Source organism: Haemaphysalis longicornis, unplaced genomic scaffold (assembly GCF_048455015.1).
Source record: "Haemaphysalis longicornis isolate Haplotype H1 unplaced genomic scaffold, Haemaphysalis longicornis Haplotype H1 scaffold_7, whole genome shotgun sequence".
In the NCBI taxonomy this organism is placed as follows: Eukaryota; Metazoa; Arthropoda; class Arachnida; order Ixodida; family Ixodidae; genus Haemaphysalis; species Haemaphysalis longicornis.
Genome location: NW_027526422.1, coordinates 119,879,967 through 119,903,963, shown reverse-complemented (window position 1 = coordinate 119,903,963; position 23,997 = coordinate 119,879,967). Strand labels below are relative to the sequence as shown.

General features: G+C 48.3%; 1 protein-coding gene and 1 non-coding gene across 2 annotated transcripts in view; both read right to left on the bottom strand.

Moving 5' to 3' along the window:
• LOC144146892 (uncharacterized) overlaps positions 1-23,997 on the bottom strand; it is a 70,645-nt gene that overhangs the window by 40,742 nt on the left and 5,906 nt on the right. The gene's annotated exons all lie outside the window — the stretch shown is intronic.
• On the bottom strand, positions 12,627-12,699 carry Trnak-cuu (transfer RNA lysine (anticodon CUU)). The gene has a single exon. It is a non-coding gene; the product is annotated as a tRNA-Lys (tRNA).

The window sequence follows — 23,997 nt, the reverse complement described above, 5'->3', positions numbered from 1 at the left end:
TTGAGACTCCGCCCGAAAGGCTGCGCGCGGCGTTGGCCACGAGTACCACCGAACTTCCGCGCACTAAAGGGCCGCTTCCCCGCGCGCAGCCAGCTGGCGACCATTAGGCGGCGAGTCAATTCTTCACGACTGCGCCTTCGTACACCACTGCGCGCGGCGGACGCGCGCCGGAAGATTGTACGCGCGTTAGCGCCGAACGTGACACGCACGCAACATGCGGGGTCTTTCAGCGCCGACGCAGGGTGGTTGCACGCGTCGAACGACGCGGGCATGATGCAACCCGGTGGCTTACTTCAAGGCGTGGCGAGGGAAGGAGGACGAGCGAGGGGGTAGAAACTGAGAATCGAACAAGCGAAGACGGGAAATCGGTGAGCGTCAGCGTGGCTGATACTGATGATGATAATTGTGGTCACGATCCCGTTGTAACGGGTGGACACCCCAGTGTCCGAGCCGGGTAAAAAAAAGGAAGCTGAATGCCTGAAGTAACTGCACCGTCTGGGGGTCAACAAATGGGGATCATCTCATGGATAAAAAAGATTACATGACAAGGTCCGAAGGAAGCTCAGGAGCATCCCCTACCCTGCGAGTGTTTCTCCTCTGTTTGCGTAACCGCGTGGTCAAGTTGCGCGTTTTCTCCAAGTCCCGATGAGCCGCTAGGTGGTGGACGCAGTGGCCCGTTTTTGTATACAGACGTTACGAAGATTATAGGACGTGTGGATTGTGAGACAGCTCACTAACCTCTGTATTTTAGACTTTAGAAAAAAACACTTTGCTGCAAACACGCGAGAGGGAAAAGAGGCACAAATTCGGTCGCATAGAAAACTGTTCCGGTCCCTTGGCCCGGTACTATATTCAGGTCGCCGCATGGACTACACCAATGCTCTTTTGGTGTTCCTGCGAAGCGCCTGGCCGGACGAATTTCTATGAAAAACATTAGTGTGAGGCTCTGTTTACGCGAGTGGGACTTTGTTGAGCACCATTCCACAACTCTTTTTTTTTTTTTTTCATCTGCCGTAGCAAGCTAGTCGCAACGGATCGTTGAGCACCATCCCACATCTCTCTATTTTTTTTATCTGCCGTAGCAAGCTAGTCGCAACGGATTGGCTAATCTTTTGCCTCCATCATTGCACATGTTCGCTCTCTCCCTCGCTCTCCTTCTTTCTCTCACTTTGTGGCGCAAATGACGGGAAAAAACAACAGCAGACTCCAGAAAACCACATCCCATTGCGCCACCTTATTGATCTGCCCCTCGATTTATGCGTCGGCGTGGCCTACTTCGCTTGATAGATGACAAAAGAAATAAAGTGTCCGGTGGGGGTGGCGGAGGAGGTATACAGGAAAAAAGGGTGGACAATAGAAAAATTACACCGTATCGGAAACCAACGGAACAATATATACGAGAAACAAAAACCATTCCAAAGCCGAACAGGCTACTCGGGGGAGGGAGGCCCAAGTGGACGAATATTTTGCTCGCGTTTCGCCGCTCCGCGGGTCACGCGGCGGTGGTCGCTTTCCGGAACGGCGACTTTCGCGCCAGAATTTAAGAGCGCTCTTTAGGCGCCGTTTTCATTTTTCTTTACCCTACGCGCTGTTTTCTCTATGGGCGGACCGCGGAATGCGTCGCGGGAACGCATAACTTGAAACGGCGCTGCTTCCGGTTTTTCGCACCACTCTCCTGATCCTAATCGCGACTTCTTTTTTGCCTTACTCTTTTTTTTTTCCCCTTATTATTCTGTTTAATGCGAGCGCTGACGCTGAGTGAGCTTTACCGTACGCTAGGATTGATGTGTAGCAGACCGGCCCGAATACCGGAAGCCTGTTTTGAGGGGATGGTTTTATCTAACGGGCGCGAATGAAAAAGCCGAGAAATAAAAAATAAGTGGGTCGTTTGAGCAGCACTTGAAGCCGGGCTTGACCGACGGGCTGCGTATTTAAGCATCAGAGTGTCAGACATGTTTAAATTTGCGCGCCTCTACGGACTACTTTATACTGCCCGCTTTGACGTGTAGCGACGTTGATGCCCCTGCTTTGGGATGTTGTCGAACGGTATCACGGGTTTTATCTTGTCCGCGTCCACATTTGACCCAGATGGACGTCTCGGAAGAGATATCTCATAGGAGAGCTCCTTCTACGAAGAAGAATTGGTTGGCTCTATTATTCGACTGCTATTTAGGAGTGCACGATGGAACCTGAACGACATCAACGTCGGGACATAACACTTCACTTGCCAGGGACACAACCACTCTGGGAAATGCTTTATCCATGCCTTCAGTTCCCGTGTATTTCGGCGATATTTCCTGGGCTCGTTTTCTTTTGCATTGTTCGCGCCGCAAACAAGCAACGCAGAATGTTTCACAAGGATTGAGCAAAATTGCTAAGTTTTACTCCTCTGATGTGAACCAGTCTTACATGCAAAATTTTCCGTTTTGTGTTCTTCACAGGCAATAACTTAATGGGATTATATCCAATGTGAATTTGTTATCCAAAAGCTTCCGTTCGTTCATTATGGTCGCTGGGTGCATGTTACACCGGCAAGGCCATGCAACAAGGCCGAGATAGTGTGACCTGGAAATTGAATTACGTATAATAAAGGGCACCTGTATTGTTAAATTGCGATGGTAAGGCCCTTAGGGCCCGTGAACTGTTAAGTGTAGCTAGAAGACCAACGAACATGTCCGAAAAAGCTTTTTTTGAAGCAGTGTACAAATGTGCAGAAAGTAATTTATGGCAAGCGCAAACATTAAATAATAGCGCTATATTACAAACAGCCTTATTCATAAATCGTGTACATGCCCATTTGAGCACTTAGGTTGGGAGCTCATTTTCGTGGCAATCCTGAAAAGTTGAAATATTTTAAAAAGAATATAACGAAATACACAGTTTTTTCGAACGGATATCCACCGAGGCACCGGCGTGATTCCCGGTTTTCCGACCTTTGGAGCTAGGCATACTTTTCCTTCTGTATCATAAATACCACATATCAACGTAGTATATATCATGCACTAAGCACACCTAAGCACTTGTTTCCTCATAAGTGACCGCAATTGCAGAAACGTTTACGTTCTGTGCTACAGCCGCATTCTTATGGGGCCAGAGAGAATAAACACATTTATTTACATCTGCGAAAGAGCCTTGAGGGCCGGAGCCTCTCATCAGCCTTTCCTATGAAGCGTTACTGCGCTATTACGTATGTTTATAAATGTATCAATGCGAACAGTCCAGTTATACCTTCCAGCCACCATGTAGGCAACACGGCGACCAAATCGTACGCGGGTAATATTTGCATGATTACGCTTCGCCATCAGGTCGGCGAATACATATACGGGCAGACAAGTGACACGCTTACCCCGAGCCTCCCGTAATCGAAAGGGGACGTGACTTCGGCGACGACCTGGACCAACGCGCAAGTGCGGCGGGCTTTCCGCGAGCTTATAATGCCCTAACTGGTCGCGGAACTAGCCTTATAGGCCGGTTGATTAGACCTGTTTGTACGTTCGGCGGCCTCATTCCAGCGCTGAATAATGGACGAAGACAAGAATCGTAGATGACCGCTAAATGCTGTACTGTTGTGGGTTATGCTGCATTTTCCCCCTTCCGGCCTTCGCTCTTTCTTTATATCTTCCTGCATAACTTGGAGCTGAGAGCGTTTAAGTATTTCGACATCATGGCAGTTATATAGATAACATGCTATGCAGTTAAGGTGAAGGAAGAAATCACGGGAATGTAGCCTTTTTTTTTTTCTAGCGTGAAAGTTTGAAACGGGATTTCCCGCCCACTTTCTCACTTTCTAGCCGAACAGTAGGACTAAAGACGGAATATGCCCTGATTGTTACTTCAACATTTTTTGGTTGAAGAAGGCTGATATTCAAAACTGCTGTTCTCTTGGTCTCTATATATGCAAAACTGCAAGCAATGAAAAACGCATGAAGGATGGATACGCTGTGTCATACTGCATTGAGTGCTTCACTGCACGAATTTAAACTACGGTAATCTTCACATTTGTGATTGCGCCACAAATGGTCTTTCTTGGAACATCCCAGGAATGCGGACTTTCTTTAGTAGAAGGGGAAAAAACAACACTCTAATCAAAAGTCCTTGGCGAATTACAAATCACAAGTGCAGCACCCGAGAATAGGCTTACAAGTTTCCGCCACTTTTCGCGTCTTTCCGCCCCGAGAGCTCTCGTTTACGAGTTAAGACTTCTTACGCAAGAGAGTTAAGCAAACCACGCCGCGCTCCCGGCTTCATCTTTACGTGAACTCTACTGCAGAAGCGACCTTTTTTTCTTCTTTGTGCACTTCGCCCGCGCGAGCGCCTAAAACCGGCAGTGCGCCCGCGTTACGCGCACAGCGCGTGTAATTGGCAGTGGGAGAAACGGCACGCCACGCACGCGCGCGTGGGAGCCTCTTCCTCGCGGGTTCACGCCAGTCGCGAACCGCTGCGCTCTTGCGCAACAGAGCAGTCTCGAAACAACAGTTTCCACTTTAAACTTCGCGCCATGTACGCAAAGAATTCGCCCTCAGCGCTCACATTTGATCTCCCAGGGAGTGTGGGCTCCAGTGCGTTCGCTCCCTTTTTGCGTCTGTCGGCCCTTGTTTCATTTAATATGCACGCTCTAGATCAGGCAACCCAAGACAGCGTGTGATTGAGTGGCCGCGCGTATTCGCGCGCAATATTTGAATCGTGCGATATTTCCCCGTTCCTACGAGGAAAGTTTCGGCCTAAGTATATACATCTCAGCCTCACGCCCACTTCTGAGTCTTCATTAAGACCTTCCCTCGCAGGTATTTCACCTGGGGTCGAGCACGTGGCAGCACCCACTCTGTTTTATTTTATTTTTTTCGTTTTTGGCTCGTTTACGCGTTGTAGATCCCAGGCCTCATTTAGGCAAAAGAGCTCGCTTTCTGGGAATGAAAAAAAAAAAAACGCGGGGAAGGGAGGTTACGTAACACGGAGGAGCCGGGGTGTGACGATGAAGAGAAGGTGCTCGCCGGGCCCAAGAACAAATTTGTGTTCCGGTTTCCCGCTAATTAGACATAGCTGCAGGCGCTCCAGTTGCGTGATGTAACCGCGGTCTGCTTTTTTCCTGGGCGCGGGAGTGGAGACGCGTGATGCACGCGTCGTTGCCATGATAGCGACCACGACGGCAGCGCCGAGATGATGTCGGCTGGTAAAAATGTTAAAAAGAGCACGCTGACTTTTGGGAGAGAAAAGAGAAACGAACCGGCACGTCTCTCACGGCCCGCGAAAAGAGCTAGAAGCTTGACCACCGCACAGAAGAATGGGAACGGAGACAAAATTGAGAATGCGGCTGTAATACAGCAAGGCGGCGGAAAACTGGTAGGCGTCAGTGTGTGCCGAATGTTCTCTGCACCTCTCGTTGTGAAAATTTGTAACTAATTGAAAAACAAAAAAAATTGGGCCCATCTCCCCGCGAGGGGGACTCGAGTAAATGCGTCGCATAGGGGGTGGGTGTATTGCGTTAACGTTTAGTGTTTGGGGAGTTGGTGGTAGTGAATGCGTTGTATCAGCAGCTTCTTGACGTAGTTTGAATGAGTCAAGTATATAAGGTGCGTTCGTAGCCTCCCATTCTGTGTCGGCTTTGTGGTGCAGTGGGTAGAGCACCATGTACATTGCGTTCCGCCCGCAGGGTCGAGGGATCGAAACCAGGCGCCGGATAGTATATTTTTTTATATAGTGTAGGGGGAGGGGTGCGGACTACGACTACGGACGTCAACGCGGGTGACATCGTGAGTTACTGAAATGCTCTGCATTTAAAAACGGGCCCTTTGCGGCACGCTACGTTGCAAACCACTCGGAAAGAAACTAGTGAATGTGTCACGCGTCCATCTTGATTCTTCCGGCGTCTGACGCTCGCGATCGTGTGTATTGAGCGTCTTGATTACGAGAGTCAGAGATGGTTCGGCACGACGGCCAAGGACTCGATGCAGGGGTGAGCTGCGAAAGTTTTGGGGGTACGGTGAACTAAGCTAGCACTCGATAGACATGGACGGCGATCTTTGGGAGAAGAGGTCTTCGTCTCGCGGCGGGAACAACCAGGCTATGATGATGACGATTATAATGATGATGACGAATTTACGAGACGGTGAAAAAATTCAATTCGGACGCTATAATTGGGGCAAGAGCTCTATAATTGGGAAAAGAGCTCGAAATTTCGCTCGCAGTTTCGCCTGTTTCGACTTAGAGACTGTATGCACATATAAAGTGAAAATTTATGCGTTAGCCGCAAAGGTGGTAACATTGGTTTCCTTGACAGTTTTTGTGTTTCAAAAGCAATGTTGTCAGAAAACTTGACACCATTTATACTCCCCGGAAAAGACTCCAGCTATAGCTTCTTGTTGCGGAGACAATCTCTCCCGTGTGCAAAGAACAGGGAGGCGTGCCTTCAAGAGGTTTCCATAGCTTTTCGGGATGCATTTGACCGTAAACCAATGTCCACTTTCAGTCCCTGGCCGTTTCACATGGCTCACAGTTACCAGCGACGGCAGTATACGCGCCGTTCAAGCGTCGACGTAAGAGTTAACTGCGGGCGCACACGTGTGTTTCGCCTTCCTCGTCGCAATCCATCGCCCGGTGCAGTCCAGGCGGTCTTCGAGCTCGCCAAGCACCTTCCGGCGGGGAAGCGGGATTATAGGTGCGAAGAAAAGAGCAAGCGGGAGCTGGACGCGGGCAGCTAGCGTTCGCGGTGGTTCCGAGGTCGGCCGCCGCCCTTCCGAGCACGATAGCGCTGCCGCCGCCGCCGGTGAATGCCACGCCGAGGAATCTGGAACAACGCCGTCGCTTTCCCCGTGGGCACGCGGCCACCCTGTATATACATGGGCCGGCAGGGCATTACAATGATCGCGCTGTTCGGGCTGTGACGCCGCTCACTCCGCTGTCCAGCGGTGAAATATGCGTCCGCGTCTAAGAATAAGCGGCCGCGTTCATTCGCCCAACCGCTGGGCGTGTGCGCTTTCGTGTAGACGCGCGCACGTCAGTGACGATGACAGGTTGGGCACTTTTATGCTGTAAGCGTACAGCTGTCATTCCTAGTTCAAGGACCTATTTGGCGTGTATAGTATATACACAGCTGCTGTTATGAAAGAGCAGCACATCGACCAGTGACGTCGGGACCCTCGTGTTCGAACTCGCTCCTTGCACGGCTGGCTTCCGGTCTGTCAGACAGCGGGCGACCCCGAGGACATATCTCTCTCGAATCTGTCTCGCTTCCCCGGCTGGGCAGCCGCCAACACCCCGGCCGGCGAGGCAGTCGCACTCGTTGGCGAGGAAAAGCCGGGTCCTCGCCCGGCAAGCCCGCTATCCGGGCTGACCACTGTGCTCATTCCTGGTTCCGTCCTGTGCACTCGGCGCACGGCGCGGATAAAGGGTTGTGTCCTCGGCCGTTGCGTAACGGTCGCACGGCGAGCCCGTTGAGCAATTCGCTTGGCCGCGACGGCAATCAGCGGGCGTGTGCAGTGAAGTGACGGAAAAGTTGGCCCGTTGTTGCACACGGTTCGAAGGCGCGGAGAAAGTGTGGCGCGTGGGTCTACTATCTCCTTGTTGGACGCGCTCTCTGCTTACTCTTTCCGTTTTTTTTTTCGAAAAACCAAAATATTGTGTTCGTAGATAAAAGAGTACACTTTCACCGGTTGATGGTGGGCATCTCGCCGTATGGTCAGCTTTTTTACCGCTGAGGAAGTTTAAAGTGTTCTATCACGACACGACTGTCATGGCAGGCGGTAAAGTATAATAACTATGAGCGAAAACAATTACTCTTATCGTTTGTGCTGAAATATACCGGGTTCATATTGATGCCAGCGGTGGTATGAATCTGGCGCAGTTTCTAAGTGAGACAATGTGGTTGAAATGGGTTGACGGAGAGGGCGATCTTGTTTAATCGGCGGTATTTTACTGGGTAACAAAGGCAAACACGTTAGCAACAGCGTTTTATTGTAGCTGCTATCGCAGGCTCTTCTTACACGCCGGTCGTTACCCGCGCTCTGAGCTGTTCTCAAATCTGTGGGAAAACCGTCGCTTCCGTTTGTACGGAGCTAGAGGCCCCCTAAGCTTCTTGCTCGTGAAAAAGAATAAATAAACACTGCTGTCATTTGCATTTGCGTCCACGTAATGTTTGTGTGCTTTTGTGTCCTTGGGTTCTCGGGAACTGTGGCCCTTCTGCTCATTCCGGATCGCCGTCTCTGTACTTGAGAAATAGCAACAGCGAGAAAAGGGACGGGATTTTCAGGTAAGATTGACGCAGGCAGAGAGAGAGAGAAAGAAATAAAGAAAGAGAGAGAGAGCTTTCGTTTGGTCAGGTGGACTGAAGATGAACTGGGGGAAGTGGGAGCAGAAGGGATAGGATGTTTGTGGCTTGACACATTTTGAAGGCGGTTACTTCGAACAGTGATACAGCAAGCCCCTTGAGAAGAGGGGAGAAGCCGTGGGGGATGAAAAGATCAGACTCACAGCTCTCAACCACTCGCCCTAGAGTCTTTTCTGTAGAGTAGCTTGCAATAAAAGTCAACGTGGAGGGTGCCAATATATGAAGGTTGACGTAGGAGAAGAAGCTTGCGTTTGGAGGAGGGTTGAAGGTTTTGCAGCGCGGGAGTTTCGGACAATGCCAAGTTGAAATCCTACGTGACGTCTGCCTAGACGGAAGACAGGCACAAAAAATTGCCGATACGCCGGACAGAAACTTTTACAGCATTAAAGAACTGATTTCGTACATCCTTCTTTTCTCCCATCGACATAGCTCCGTAACTGCCAACAACAGAAGAGAGAAAATACGTCGTTCTAGTTAGTACGTCCATGTTGTTTGTGCCTCCTTCCGCTAGGGGGACCAAGCGACGTGTGCAGGACACAACGGTGACCAACATCAGCCTGTTAGATCCAGCGACCTGGAACGGGGATCAGTGGAGCTCGACGGCTCCAACTCGACAAAGCGCGAATTCGAAAACAGGCGCGACATAGCAACCCTGATTTCTTTCCTGCCGAGTACTATCTTTTTTTTTCACATTTCACTCGTAGATTTTGTCGCCTACTTTTTTTTCCTTCAGGAACCGAGCCTGCCTTGTTGCATGTTCCTTAACAAAGTTAAAAACAAAAGTACGAAGTGCGCTAGAAACTGGCTTACAAAAAGGCAGCTAAGCCAGAGGCGTAGGAGATATAAGACGAAAGGAAGTAAATAACGGCAAGTGAGACGTAAAGCAAAGATGTATACCGCAATCAAAAAGAAAATAACGGCATGGAAAGCCCGACCGACCTACATTGAACGCGAGGGAAAAGGAATTCTGTGAACAACAACGCGGCGCGGAAAAGTGAACGTGACGGCTTAAGCGCGGTCGAAGGAGGCGGAGGACATTTCCATCACCATCTGACCGGATCTGAGTACGGAGGCAGTTTGACAGCTCCTGTTGTTGATGTTGTCGCTATTATTCGCCGCGCTCTGGTGTTTGGAATTTCGCATTACCGTTTTCTCGTGAGGTGGTCTGTGCCCCCTTAAATGAATTCACGTAACGTTGTTGCCACATCTGTACTCTGTTACGAAAGAACTGTCACAGGGAAGAGAATAGAATTATCTAGATGGAAGCAGAGGGGTAGGAAAGGTGGGCGACGTATTTCCAGTGGAATGCAGGGAGTAAAACTACTGTCGACTCTTTGCGCACAGAAGATGTTAACGAAACTGATGTACATTTTTGAGCCATTGTTTTAATCGAATTTGTTCATTATTGGTGACCTACGTGTACTTTTGGTTACCACTTTGTCGGTTTACTAGTTTTGCTTTGCATAGGTTTTTCTTTTTCTATAGCTACTTCTTTGTTATAGCAATGTACAGTGTTGATAGTACCGTTACTATAGTGTAAAAATGTTGAGTTAATGTAGTCGTTCCGTCTCTGCACGCTACATCCCTGCTGTTGCCTCATGCAGGACGTAACGGGGGCTCAAACTGCAAAGGGCAGCTTTTTTGCTGCCGTCCCCTCTCGTATTGTATTTTTCACTGTACGGAGAGGAATAAGTAGCTTATGTTATCTTAACTAATCACCGACCAAACATATATAAAAAATAATACGTGACAATGGGGAACAGGTTTAAGCAAGGCATTAAACCTCAACTGAAAATGGCTCAAGTGCAAATGTGGCTGCCCTCTTCACATTAACCCTTACAACTATTGCGTCGCCAACGCTATAGGGGAGCATCCGCCACTCACCGTCAATGTATATAATGCTCAACACCGAGCAGATGTCGACCGGATCGGAGGACTGACTGGAGAATCTCATGTTACCGACCATAAACGGAACAGGAAGTCACGCCTTTATTGGGAGTCGCTGAAAATACAATCAACACGTCACACGCTCTGTCGCAGCGAACGCACCCTTCCCTGTCATACACGTGTCTCTTACGTCATGCGCCGATGACGCTGGAACAAACTCGCTTTACCGGGAACGAGGCTTTCGTAGTGCAGCCGAAGCGCCTTCACATTTTTATTTTTTTATTTGGCCATCCGCCGTTTTATTTGTCATGCTCCACCCCCACCGAACGGGCCTCCGTCGAAGCCTCAGTGTCATAACGGAACCCTTCGTGTTGTTTCTTTCTATCGCGTTCGCAGCCACGCTAAGCGATGCCGGAAGAGGTCAGTGGGAGACGCCGGCCTGATCGAAAGCGTAAACACTGTGACGAGTTGCGCGGGAGCCCAGTTTACGCTCTCGATTACAGCCGCCCCGCTAAACGCTCGCACCGGCCGGAAGTGGCCACATCGATGGCGATGCGTGCTCACGCACTGCGCCACTGCGGCGTCCCCATTGTCTCAACGCATCCCCGCCCTGCGAGCGCAATCGGCCCCGTCAGTCCGTGCCGACCTCCCCGTCGATTTTCCGCTAATCGGACTGTCAAAACGGAACGGCAGCGACGGCGGTTACTGCCTTTTCATCGTCGATCAGGGTCACTTACCCGCGCTGGACGCATGGTACGCGAGCGCGGCGAGCGATGACAGTACATCGCGTGATTGAGGAGTGCGAATTGACAGAAATGATACATAAAGGCCGACCAAAGCGTGAAAAGGCATTTTGACTTTTACTGGGTGAGAGGTTAACATGTCTCGTTTCTTTTCATTTTTTGCAGCATTAGCTGTCAGCGAGATACATAGAACGTTTCTGCCACCCGGCGTACGTGCCGAAAAATACCACGTTGACGCCTCTAAAGTACGCTTCGCCGCAAGCGTAAGCGTGATGAAGGAAAGCCGACCACGTGTAGGAGGAGGACATTATGCGGATGCAAGGGACCTCAAAGCGGGTCCAACAGCAGAAATTTGGACACTCTTGTGGAAACCACTCGTCAAACAATTGGCCGTAGAACTGAATGCTAACCACGAGTCAGTTATAAGAGGCAATCGCTTCCCCAAAGCGCGTCCCAGCCAAACAAAATTTACACCTTAGCGTGGTGTTCTGTAACAGCGTAAGGCAGGAAGCATCGAAGAAGAGTACTCCTTTCTGCGTCCTGTTACGTTTGCGCCTGGTTTCATTCAAGAAGAATGCTAACGACAGATGCAGTTCATACCGAGCTTTTAGCAGCGACTCCTTACCGTTTGGTGGTTATAGCTCCTTTGTGGGTTTTTGTTTTGTTTAGTTTTTTTTTCCACCGAAACCTGAACGTCAAAATTTTTCTGTGTCTGTCTGTCTGTCTGTCTGTCTGTCTGTCTGTCTGTCTGTCTGTCTGTCTGTCTAAAAGCCAAAAAACAGCAGAAAGAACGTTTGAGCCCAAAGTTTGCATAAACAAAACCTTTCCAAGCCACTAAAATCCCTGCCGTGGCTCATATATGTCCACATTGTTCAATGCACAGGAAACTTCAGGCGTATTTCAGGGAAAATATAAGTACATAACCGACAGTACCAGGGTTCTTCTAATGAAGAACACATTTTGTATTGGTTTTTACCATGGTGAATAAAAAAGAAACAACGCGCTAAAATGGCGTCGTAGACATGCGACTCAAGGCGAACGCTATAACAATAACTGTCGTTTCGAGGTGTTACAGGCGCAACAATAAATGTCCTGCAGATGTCGCGCGAGCAGTGCGAAAGAAAGTAAATTGAATTGAACCGAGCGAACGTCTACCGGATTCATCATATGAGCGAAAAGGAGAGAGGAAGAGCGTTAGGGGTCACATGTGGAGAGGTGCCCCGTGTGGCAGGAGACCATCGCCTGTCGACGAAATTTGCAGCGAAGCGGGCATACACGCGGCCAATTTTACGCACAGGCATGTCGACGGAAATAAATTGGTAGTCCACGGAGCAGCAACAAAGAAACCAATGTAAAGGTGCCCCAAAAAGTAAACGGATGACGGCGTCGTGAAATTAGAATATATTTCTATTTTATGCGGCTGCAAGCATAAATAGAATAATTGCGGCTAAATTTTATTCTAGAATGACTTTCTTGAAAAGTCACTCAGAGGTTGCTGACTGGGCACATGGCGGAGAAATTCCCTCAAAATCTCCAATCAGTGCTCCGTTTACTTTTGGGGGCACCTATAATCCGCAGGAGCGGAGCTAGCCAGGCAAAGGGAGCTCGGTCGCCACAAGGTGGTTCCAAAATACATGCAATGCTGCGGTGAAAAGAAAAAAAAAAAAAACCCGCGCCCAACGTGGGGCTCGAACCCACGACCCTGAGATTAAGAGTCTCATGCTCTACCGACTGAGCTAGCCGGGCGACGGGATCGCAAACTCCACCGAGTTGTCTTGAACTGACTATATTATCAGTGAAAAAAAAAAAGAAAAAAAATATGAGCTGCGCCCAACGTGGGGCCCGAACCCACGACCCTGAGATTAAGAGTCTCATTACCGACTGAGCTAGCCGGGTGACGGGAACGCAAACTGTACCGAGTGATCTCGAACTAGCTTTATTAACATCTTCAGGGGAAACAAACGAACTGCGCCCAACGTAAGACTCGAACCCACGGCCCTGATAATAAGGGCTTTATGCTCTAGCGTCGGGACAGCCGGACGACGACACGGAGGCGTGCATTGGTTGGTCTCCCACTTAATTCCTTCTTAATGCCGTCACAGCTGATTTTTTTTCCCTTTGGAAATGTACAAGAGCGCGCGAGGTAATTGACTGCGTTTTTTTTTTTTTTTTCTGGAAAACAGACGGGATACGGGAGGGAAGGCATCGCAAAACGGAGAGGACGGAAGAAGAGCAACTGAAGACCAGGGTGTCGAACCGGAATTTTTTCGGGTTCGGTTCGGGTTCGGGTTCAAGCCTTTCGGGTTCGGTTCGGGTTCAGTTCCAGAGCACCATTCCGTTCCGGTTCGAACCGGTTCAAACGGGTTCAAACGGGTTCAAGCGGGTTCGAAGAAAAAAAGCAGGCGTGTTTTTTTCTGTTAATTTTTTGCGCTCGTTTTTCGTTTCCTTATCCAGTCGGCATAACAACAAAGTCATAATGAAGGTTTCTTTGTCCAAATATTTTGTCTTCGCCAAACTAAAGCGACCCTGCAACACTTTTTTCAACTTTTTGCTAAATATTGAGTCCTTGCAGAAAGTAGTCAACCAACACATTAGATTAGGGGGTCGCAATGTGCCTCAGCCAAAAATTACTGCTCTCTCCTCGTCAGATAACATAGAAACTTGCTCAAAATATTTTTCTCTCCTTCCCGGTCTTCGCGTTCTTCGACCGCTGAATGACGTCATTACAGCGGTGTAGCGGCTGTTTGCCGGCTTTCCTTAAGTTGCAGAATAGAACGCATTTGATAGCCACTTAAAAAAAGCCACAAAAGCGAAGCAGAAACGGAAGGTGTATTCACAGCGACGAGCAAATCACGCAGTGTTGCTCTGTGCTGGCAATAGCTATAGTTTTCGCAATGCTTCCAGATGCGAAGAGGAGTGAAAGCGTTTATCGAAAGTGTTGATTTATTTAGTTAGTCATTTTTATTTATTTATTTATTTATTTATTTATTTATTTATTTATTTATTTATTTATTTATTTATTTATTTATTTATTTATTTATTTATTTATTTATTTATTTATTTATTTATTTATTCTTGGGTTTAACGCGCCGGCGCAACGACGACGACGAGGCGCGCCATAGTGGAGGGCTCCGGATTAATTTTGACCACCTGGGGATCTTTACGTGCGCCGAAATTTCGGACATATGGACGTTTTCGCTTTTCGCTTCCATCAGAATGCGGCCGCCGCGGCCGGGAATCCAAACCGCGTCTGTGTGCTCAGCAGCTCAACGCCTTAGCCACTGAGCCACAGCGGCGAGTTTATCTAAAGTGTTGAAGAGCTCCTTTAACTGTACCTGCAAAATGTTTTCTATGGTAGTGTGACGAGTATGTGGCGCCGACTGCCAAGCGTAGCAGGTGGCATTTAGAGAAATTTCCTTCTGCTCATCTTTTATCTGCTAACAGAGCTGTTCGAAAGAAAGAATGGCTCTAAAGACTCATTGGACGGCGTGTATAGGACGGCATTGGATAGGTAACCACCGGAGATAGGAACTTGCTAATGGCCCTTCAGCGACTGGTGACAGCGATTTGGCTCTAGGAAAGATGATAGCCAAGTGAAGTCACAAGCAGCAGTAATGATCACTTGGAGAGAGAGAGAGAGAGAGAGAGAGAGAGAGAGAGAGAGAGAGAGAGAGAGAGAGAGAGAGAGAGAGAGAGAGAGAGAGAGAGAGAGAGAGAGAAAATGAAGTTTAATTCAATCGAGTCAAAGTTTCAGAGAGGCGTCCTCATTCGAGGGGGCCGAATCGACAGCCGTTTCCATCAAGAGCAACTGATCTTCCAGGCCGGAGCTGGCCATGGCTGTCTCCCAATTCTCTATGGAAACGTGCAGGTTGGATGTATCTACGGCACACTTGTCGCAGCCGCCTACTATGTGTATGAGGTTCCCAGTCTCTCCACAGAAGCAACGAAATGGAGAGAGTTGTGTTCCGTCAAAGAGGTGAAGTCTGGTGTAGTGTGGGAAGGTGTATGCCCACAGGGTGAGGAGTAATCTTTTCTGGTTAATCGGTAGTGATTTGTGCGGGGAAGAATACGCTCTACAGAAGAGGCCATAGTGCTGAGTAACTTCCTGGTCTGTGAGTGCAGGATGCATGCACTCGGGCCGGGCTTCATCAGCGCTGGCTAAGCGAGTCAAATCTCGACCCACGAGGTTGGTGATCTTGTTTGCCGGGGATGCCAGTATGAGCTGGTGCCCATACAATCGTGACTGGCCTCGTTGGTGGTCTCTGATTGATCATCGGAAGTGTTGTAACATACAACTGACCGTTGGCAAAGTTGGACCACGCCTGCTAAGAGTCTGTTATGAGAGTTTTGCCACCGCTTTGGCTAAGCGCACGTGCTATCGCCGCTTCCTCAGCTTAGAGGGGGCTGTGTTCGGGGGTTGATATGCTACACCTGTGGGAGCCTGCAGAACAGTAACACAAATAAAGAGAAGGTATTGAAGAATGCTATCGGGCGTCTCTTGCATCAAACCAGTTGATCGTTCCTCCCTTTTTTTCTTGGAGTTTAGTTTCTTTCCAACTGTCTCCCCTCGTATATATACACACGTTTTGAAAACCCTTTGATGAATATAAAATATGCATTAGGCAATTAGTTATTAACTTTAGTGCGAGATGTCAATTTTAATATAGCAACAACATAATAGCGCAATACGGGCATAAAGAAAAACCTTTTATAGCATTCAGGCGGTCGTCACATAATTCTGCGGCTACTTTGTGCGTGACAAAATTTTCTGATTGGTCGAGAAGGAGATCGCTGCAAAATTTCCAAATGCCAAGGACACCAAAGATATCATGTTTGGTCCGACCGTCGAATCCGCCTTAACTGACCCGCTAATTCCTTTAATCCAAATTAATCAACACACCAGTCCCACTAATTCACATTAGCTCATTCACTCACCTAACTAATTCACCACAGTCTACTCGCTAACCCGCACTAATCGACTTCAATTCATTCGCCTCTTAAGTTTACGGTTGAGCAAATTCAAAATAACATGAAAATGCTATCAAATATACTTTAAAAGTGTAAATTAGAATTCCCCATTTTTTTATATCTCATGTTCTCTTAGAGCAGTAACCAAAGGACACAACGGCAGTGTATACAAGAAAAACTGACGTTAATTTTTAGAACTGCGAGTGTTTGTGTCTTAGTGCTGTTTGTATATAACTGCCCATTCAAACTAGAATAAGTGAAAGATATGGATTTATTGTTGATGGTGTCCCTGAAGGCCTTCACAAGCGGGCAGTGATGCATACGAATTAACAACACATTGAAAACTTTACACAATTTTAAACACCATGTAGATAGAAACCATGAAGAATATTTCATGATATGTTGCCTCGTAATATGCGTTATAACTTAAGTTATGCTAAATGTAAAAGATAATTGGGAGAGATGGGCAGTACCTAGCGCAAACTGATAGTATATACGGACAACTTTACATTAAATTGAGGGCAATAGTTAGAAGAGAACATGATGGGCCTTGTGAACTGCAGACACGCAAAATATTTCATGATTCTGTCTGGCGAGTGGCATAATATCTTCAGACGCAAGGTAGGGTACCGGAATGGAAAACTAGAAATCACATTTATGAGGCCCCGGAACCGGTTCGGAACGGTTCCTTCTATTCGTTCCGGTTCGGGTTCAGTTCCAAAATGGCGGAAAAAATACGGTTCCGGTTCAGTTCCGGTTCCGGGCAAAAATTCGGGTTCGGTTCCGGTTTTCGGTTCGGTTCCGGTTCCGGTTCGACACCCTGCTGAAGACACAGAAATGCTTGTGGGAGCCTTCACCTATAAGCCCATGCAAGCCCCTCCAGTTTCGAGTTCTGCTCGTCAGTGTATGAAAACGTAAAACCCAAATTGTTCTCGTTGATAGTTGCCACAGGAGCTATTATATTTGGAGGTTGAATACAATCTATACTTCCCGCACTTATCGAAAGGCCGCTTCGGCTGTGCATCTAACGTGCGAATTTACTGCTTTATTGGTTACGTTCACCCCCTCCTCTGTTCTTCAAACGGAAAGAATCCCCTGCAGAACTTCGAAAGACGCATTTGTCTCGACTGCCGCAAACTCTCCTGCCTGAGATATGCGGCGCCGTTGCCGCGTATAATTAAGCTTTCCACGGCATAATGGCACGGGGGGCTAAAAGTTGGCGATGCCCCTCTCTAACCCTCCATCTCTCTCGCGGTTCCTCGCCTCCGCAGACAAGTTCGGTCCATTACGAGTGCAAATAAAGCGCTTCTCCCGCGCGCACTTCGCAAACTACAGACAGCTCGCGCTCCATTATTCGTCGTCACTCGCCAAACACACGGGCAGCAACAAAGCGTGCGGAGAACGAGTCACGAAGTCTGCGTTCGCCCCGTTCCAAAGTGAAACGGAGAAAAGTTGGTTTCTACATAGAGAACAGCCCCGCAGGCACATACCGCCGTATCGAGCTTTCTTCGCGAATTTTCAAGTTGCACTGTAGCCTTCGTGAGCCACGCTCTCGTTTCTAGACCCCTCCCCACTCCCTCTCGCTCTCTTTCCAGGGCATATTCAAAACATCTGTGCCCACGCATATGTCAGAAGAGGATGATATACCCCTAACGGATTAAGCGTGGATTGGTGCGGAAGCCACGGAAACGAAGCGCCGAAGGACAACTGAACACCCACGATATCCTGACAGGCTGTTTTCCGGTAAAATATTGTTACAGACATAGCTATACTCTGTCTTATACGCATTCGAATAACGGCTGAACAAACGGCCAAAGAACGAAGAAAATGGCCACCCCCTTCGGCTACCTAATAGTAGGCGCTCACGCCGACTCCTTGCATGGAGACGGGAAGAGGACACGTTGCACACTAACAGGCTTTGATGTACGACCATATTTAATGTGCGACCAGACACACTATTTCCTCTCAACCACTCCCCCACGGCCCCAGTCCAAAGAATACAAAAAACTAACGCCCCTTTGTCAAATGACACCAATAATTGAAACGCTCAGCTTCCTCGTGAGGGATTCGTCCGATGCCGTTGCGGTTGTAGGGTTCACAGAGTTTTGGTGACGGGACGGTCGCCATTAGTGAGAATAAGAAAGCTTCGCTTTAAATCCAAGTTGCTTCTACCGGGACGGAATGGCGCAGTCGGAGAGGCGTCGGCTTCAAAACGTGAAGGACCCAGGTTCGATTCTAGCCACTGCAAGCATTTTTTTATTGAGCCGATTTATGTGCATTCGCTTATCATCATCATCGTTTTGTTAAACCCATTCTGTAGAGTTGGCTTTCCTACAGTGCGTTTTTGTGACTGGACGGTCGCCATCAGTTAGGCATAGAAAGTTTCGCTTTAAAAACAGACAGAATGGCACTAAATTGAACATTTGCTTACTACCTTTATGAATGGCAATATGGGCTGTGGTTTGGGGACGACTTGGTACAACCTTCGCCCACTGCTACTTCGCGTGCTAATCTATGGCCATTGGGATCTCCCTGTACGTCACTGTCAGAACCTTTCCCTTCCTCATAGAAAAAAAAAAACCCCGAACTTTGTCTTCTGTAACGATTTCTCATTTCGTTTCCGCAACCACTCCCATTTTTCCCGCAGCGTCAGTTAGACCATATACTTAACAACGTGAGGGTTCGAGCTAGTTGGTACTCCATGGTGAAAATTTAAAGCGCAACAAATTTAGACAAAAGACGAATGACACAAGGACAAGCGCTATAGACCATATAGTCACGGACGAATGAAATGTGAACACGAAAATATTAATTAAAACACGCAAAATGAAAAAAAAACTGTTCCTGGGGGTCGAATAATGGCGTGGTATTGGCATATTTGTAAAGCCACATTTCCCAACTTCGTTGCTGTAATTAAGTCACGCGTCAAGTTGAATTGCATTTAAAGAAATCGTGCTATTTGTGTGGTCTTGTTCATATTGTCGTGGTCGCGTTGTTCATACGTGCACCAATTAACAGAGAAAGCATGCAGACGCCTCAAGCCTTTCTTGTCCAGAAAATGTTCTCTCTCTCTCTCTCTCTCTCTCTCTCTCTCTCTCTCTCTCTCTCTCTCTCTCTCTCTCTCTCTCCCGCATACAACGGGCATAGCTAGATAGCTCTCTTCCGAACGTTCTCCGCGCGCAGCCCAGAGCCAGCGAGCGTAGTCAAAGTAGGCGACCGTTGTCATACGCGTCAGCAAGCAAAACAAAGTGAGCGAAAGAGACAAATAGGCACGTGCCCGGTCCCCTAATCGGGGCCCCGACGTTAATGGCGCCCTGACCTGCAGCCGTTACGTCCTCGATAACGAGCCCGGGGCGGCTGAGAGTGGCCGTCACGCTGGTCGTCGGTGCCCGTGGCGAGAAATTCCTGAGCTGCTTTCTCTTCCGCTAAACTGTCCCCTCGCACGGCGGGCTCTCGTTTTCTCGCTCCCGTGTCATTCCAGAAGCGTGCTCCTACAGGTCGAACAGTTTGCACCTCCGCGTATCGCGCTCGCTTTGAAGGACGGCGGGATATCCTCCGAGCCTCTGTGCGTTCCTTTAGGCTTATCTTTTGGACATGCGCTCCGGGTTAGCAGGTCAGTTGGTCTTGAAAAATGTAGATAATGAGAGATCAAGCGGTAACAGTTACAGGATTAAAATATTGTAGGGGAACAGTTCCTGGGTATGAACGTGTGTATGTGTGTGCGCGTGTGCGCGCGCGTGCCTGTGTGTCCATATCCATTCGTGGATCCACATGTGTGCGTAGGTTTCTTTTTTCTTTAACTTCACGCTGGCTTTAAGCTGAAACTCAATGTTTGCAGATGTAGCGCGCGGAGATTCTACTGCTTTGTTTGTTTTTTGTTGTTCTTGAGCGTACGTTGAACGTTACAGAAGGGCCACCAATGTTCTTAAGTAATGAATTCAAGATTTTTTTTTTAAGTTACGAGCGATATTGAGGCGCGGGTAGCGCAAACAAGCAGCAATACAAGCCGACACATGCCCTCGTTCTGCGCTCACTTGGAACAGCGTGTATTTTCGAAAGGCTCTTTACACATCACTTATGTTTCCTGCTAGTAAAAGTCATATTTATTGTGATTTTATACTTTATAAACATACAGCTTACAACACGTACATGTCCAGGCATCATAATTCCGCCACGAACCACGTATGGGTTTGTTTATTTATCGTTTGTTTTTAAAGATAAAAGCCTGCACACAGACGTCGCGGCATTCCTTTCGACGATCCTCGCCTGCGCAAGTTAATCTGTTGACCGCTGCTTCGCTGCCTCTGTATTATTTTGAGTTGTTAGGGGAGCACAAGTTCACTCCAATAAACTCTTTGGCCACGTGACCATATGTTATCCAGGGCCTTATGCTCACCTTGTGGAAGTTTCGCTTTATTTCAAATTCCAGCGACCCATTCCTTTATACTAATTCCAAAATGCACTCGCGTCAGAACCATTACTTTTCTTTGTTTGTTTGTTTTAAAAGATTTATGTCACGAAGCTACGCTACGTTTCGTATACTGGTTATTTATATGTTTACCCGCTGGATAAATGTTTAAGGCCACTAGGCAGCTGCTTTTCCAACTCTTCCATGATATGCGCCGCCATTTTATCGAAGCTGGACTAAGTTTACGGCTTGTATATTTGTTCAGCGTTCAGCACTCTCATAATAAGCTCATGTTCGGCAGGGTCCTTCTCAATATTTAAAGAATGCAGAGGCGAAAATTGCGGTCCTGTCTGTACATGTCCAACTATGTATTCGTGCATTCATTTCCTCGTATCCTGAATACACGGAGATCTGTCAGCAGTACATCAGCCGTATAAGTCGTTGGTTGGGAAACTGACTTTTTAAAAAAGTGAACAGACAATCCAACCGATGCAAGAGCGGCGGCTTCGGACTGTTTACCCGAAGTCATCAGTTTAGAAAAGGTCGATAAACGCGTATTCAATTACGCATCAATAGTACCGACGTAAATCTCCATGCACGTGTCTATTTCAGCGTACAAAGCGTCGTGTTTCTGGGGGTCGATTTCTTCGTCAGCCTCTTTTCTCTCGGCGCACACGCCGACGCCCAACCTGTAAGCGTCAATTGCGTCCCGCACGCAAACGCGGCAGCTGGAACAGCTCATCAGGACCAATTGTTTCCTCGCCTCCGCTTCGCACAACTACTCGCCTATTCCGCGACTGTTGGAAAGGCGACGAGAATGCAAGGGACGCGTTTCCGTTAAACGTGACAAGTGACACGTTCGATGCAATGTCGACCTTAATTTCGCCACGCGAACATCCTGCCACCAACGAAAGCCCACAGCCAACTCGTCGCTGCAGACGACGACAGCCTGATTAACTACGTCGACCTTGCCGCTCCCGCGAACTCCCTTCCAGGGCGTGTTCGCCAACCACCCCGACCGGACCGAAAACAAATCCCACCCTGTCTCCCTCCAGGTTTGCGGAAACGCCCGCGCAATCAGGGCCAGTGTATAGTCGTCGAAGCAAGCTTACGCCGGTGCGAAAGTGGGAATTCGTCCGGATGTTTTCTGTAGTTTCTTTCGGCGCGCGCGTGTGATTAGTATAGCGTCGACATTGCGGTCAAGGTGCCGCTTTCCAGCCGAATCGAAGGACCGTAATTTAACCCCGGCACGCCTTCTTCGCGCTGAAGGGGCACTTCTGCGGCGTTAATGACGTCTCCCCGCAAACGAACGTCGAACAGGCGCTAGAAGAGGAGCGGAATTGCCACATGACGCCCAAAGGAAAGAAGTTGTGAGGACGTGAGGAGTTTCTCGATTAATAATAATAATAATAATAATATTTATTAGTCAAACAGAAGTCATGTACATAATCAGGCCTACCTAAGCCGCAACGGGCTTGTCAGGCAGAGCCTGGCAGGCGACAAGCGTTAAAAACAAATTATATATGTTACAGTACGCAGTACCAACCAAGAACAGATAACCATTCGGCATTCCCGAAATCTCTGGAAAGCACTAGCGCATGCGCCTTAAATCCTTTTTCAGTTTATATTTCGAGGCATGCGCAAAAAAGTCAGATGGCAAAGTGTTAAATATAGCTGGCACATAATAACGGCGTGTTCTTGTAATGGAAGATACAGTAAACGCTCTCTATAACGAGATCGTTTAGTCACTTTAATCAAAGTATTTCATGGTCTCCAATACAGTGTATATGGAGCTCACGATATCCTCTTTAGCGAAGCCATTTCCTTGTCTTGAGGACTTCGTTGTAAATAGGATTTGCTTTACAGAGCCCTGGTCACCCATCACTGACGTCAGACGATGAAGATTGCATTGCCGCCTCTAAGAACGTTGCCAAAGAGTTAGGCAGTGACCGGCCGAGCCAGGCTAGCAATCGTAATACAATGCCATCGGCGATATATATCGCGAAAGACCCTAAAAACCAGCAATAAAGGCGCGTCCAGTGAATTTAATCATTTCTAGGTTCACACATATGCACGGTGCAACTCCACTCGTGTGATCTATCGCTCCACACAACGTCACTAGAATCGTCGTCGCAACCAAACCTGCTCTGCCGAAGTTTAAAAACACGCGCATTCAGACGGAGCTTTTCAACGAAACAAAATGAAAACTTTGTCGCGTGTACGAACTTTTCGTAAAGTTCCGGGAAAAGTTTATTCGGGTGCTCTAGTTTCCATTGCTTAGGCCTGCGAATAGGGAAAAAGTGGGAACCTCTTGAAGAGACCGTGGTTCACACGACGAGAGGAAACGCTCCAGCACACGGGTATGCATTTGTCGGGTCATCTCGGCGCATTTTGAACTGCCGCTCGGCTTCGCACATGTTCGCGTACAGCACGCGTTCAAGTCGTCCTTCTCACGTATGTAGCCGAAAAGGGTCACTGACGGCCGGTAATTGCGAAAACTTCTCTCGGGAACCAACGAGATGCATTTGTACCCTGCGGGTCACTCCGAAACAGGAACGCATTCGGCACGTGTCGGTGTACAACATGTGCAACGTGCCCACGTACCGACATTTCTCCGCCGGCGTTTACTTTTTTTTTTTTTATAGTTCCGGCTGGCGACGTTTGTGCCGCTCTAACGACAACGCTGCCAAATGTTCTTCACGCGAGAGTTTCCTAGACCTATAAAATCCAGTCTCGTACAGCAGCTACACGTAGTAGTGCCGGGTTTATGCAGCGCACTCTAAAAGCGCCTGGCCGCACACACACATACAAAAAAAAAACTTACGGGAGGCTGTTATTTTCTCTCCGCCCCATTTCCCCGGCACCGGTATGGTTTTTTTGTTTTTGTTTTTGTTTTTTTTTTTTTTTTTCGCAAGATTGAAAGCTGCCGCTTTAATTCTATGGCTTATCCAGCCGGAACGGAACGATTGTTCGCTCGGTTCATTCCGCCACCGTTTATATGTTTTTTTAGCGGTTTTTTGTTCTTTTTTTTATTTCACTGGAGTGGCGTCAACGTACGCGGCTCTCGAGATCTATACCGTGTTTTGAGGCAGGCGCTCAAGTCAACTGTGACAGGTCGTGAGCCGAACAGTGCGACTGCCATACGGGCTTCCGAAGAAAAATTCCGCCCAGCGCCGCCATGTGTAACGTCCAGTTGCCGCGGCCGACTGGTAGGACAGAAGTGATTAACTTCCGCGTCTGTCCGGAGCAGTTCTTGCGAATCAGATAGTATCCCGAGTACGGGGACGCAAAATCAGGAAAAATAGCCCGTTTACCCCGCTTACCTCTTCTTGTTTTTACCTTCCTAGTTGTTTCGCCCAGGGGGTTGGAAGATAGATTTCAGGCCGAGTGCAGGTCCAAAAAGAGGAAGTCTGCAGAAGGGTTGCTGAGAGCGGAACATGGAGAAAACCTAGAATTCTGCCTCGCCATGTAAAAAAAGCTTCCAAGATTTATGTCTATGCATTTCGCCCAGCATGGCTCAGTGCAACAGCGCGAGCGAGGCGTCTTTACACCACTACGTATGCCATCACTAAAGCATGCGGTTCTGCCAAAGTTGGCAATGTTTGAGACGGTGGTCTAAGCAAGCGAAAACCGCTGAAGAACCGCAGTACGCTATCCGTTGGAACAGT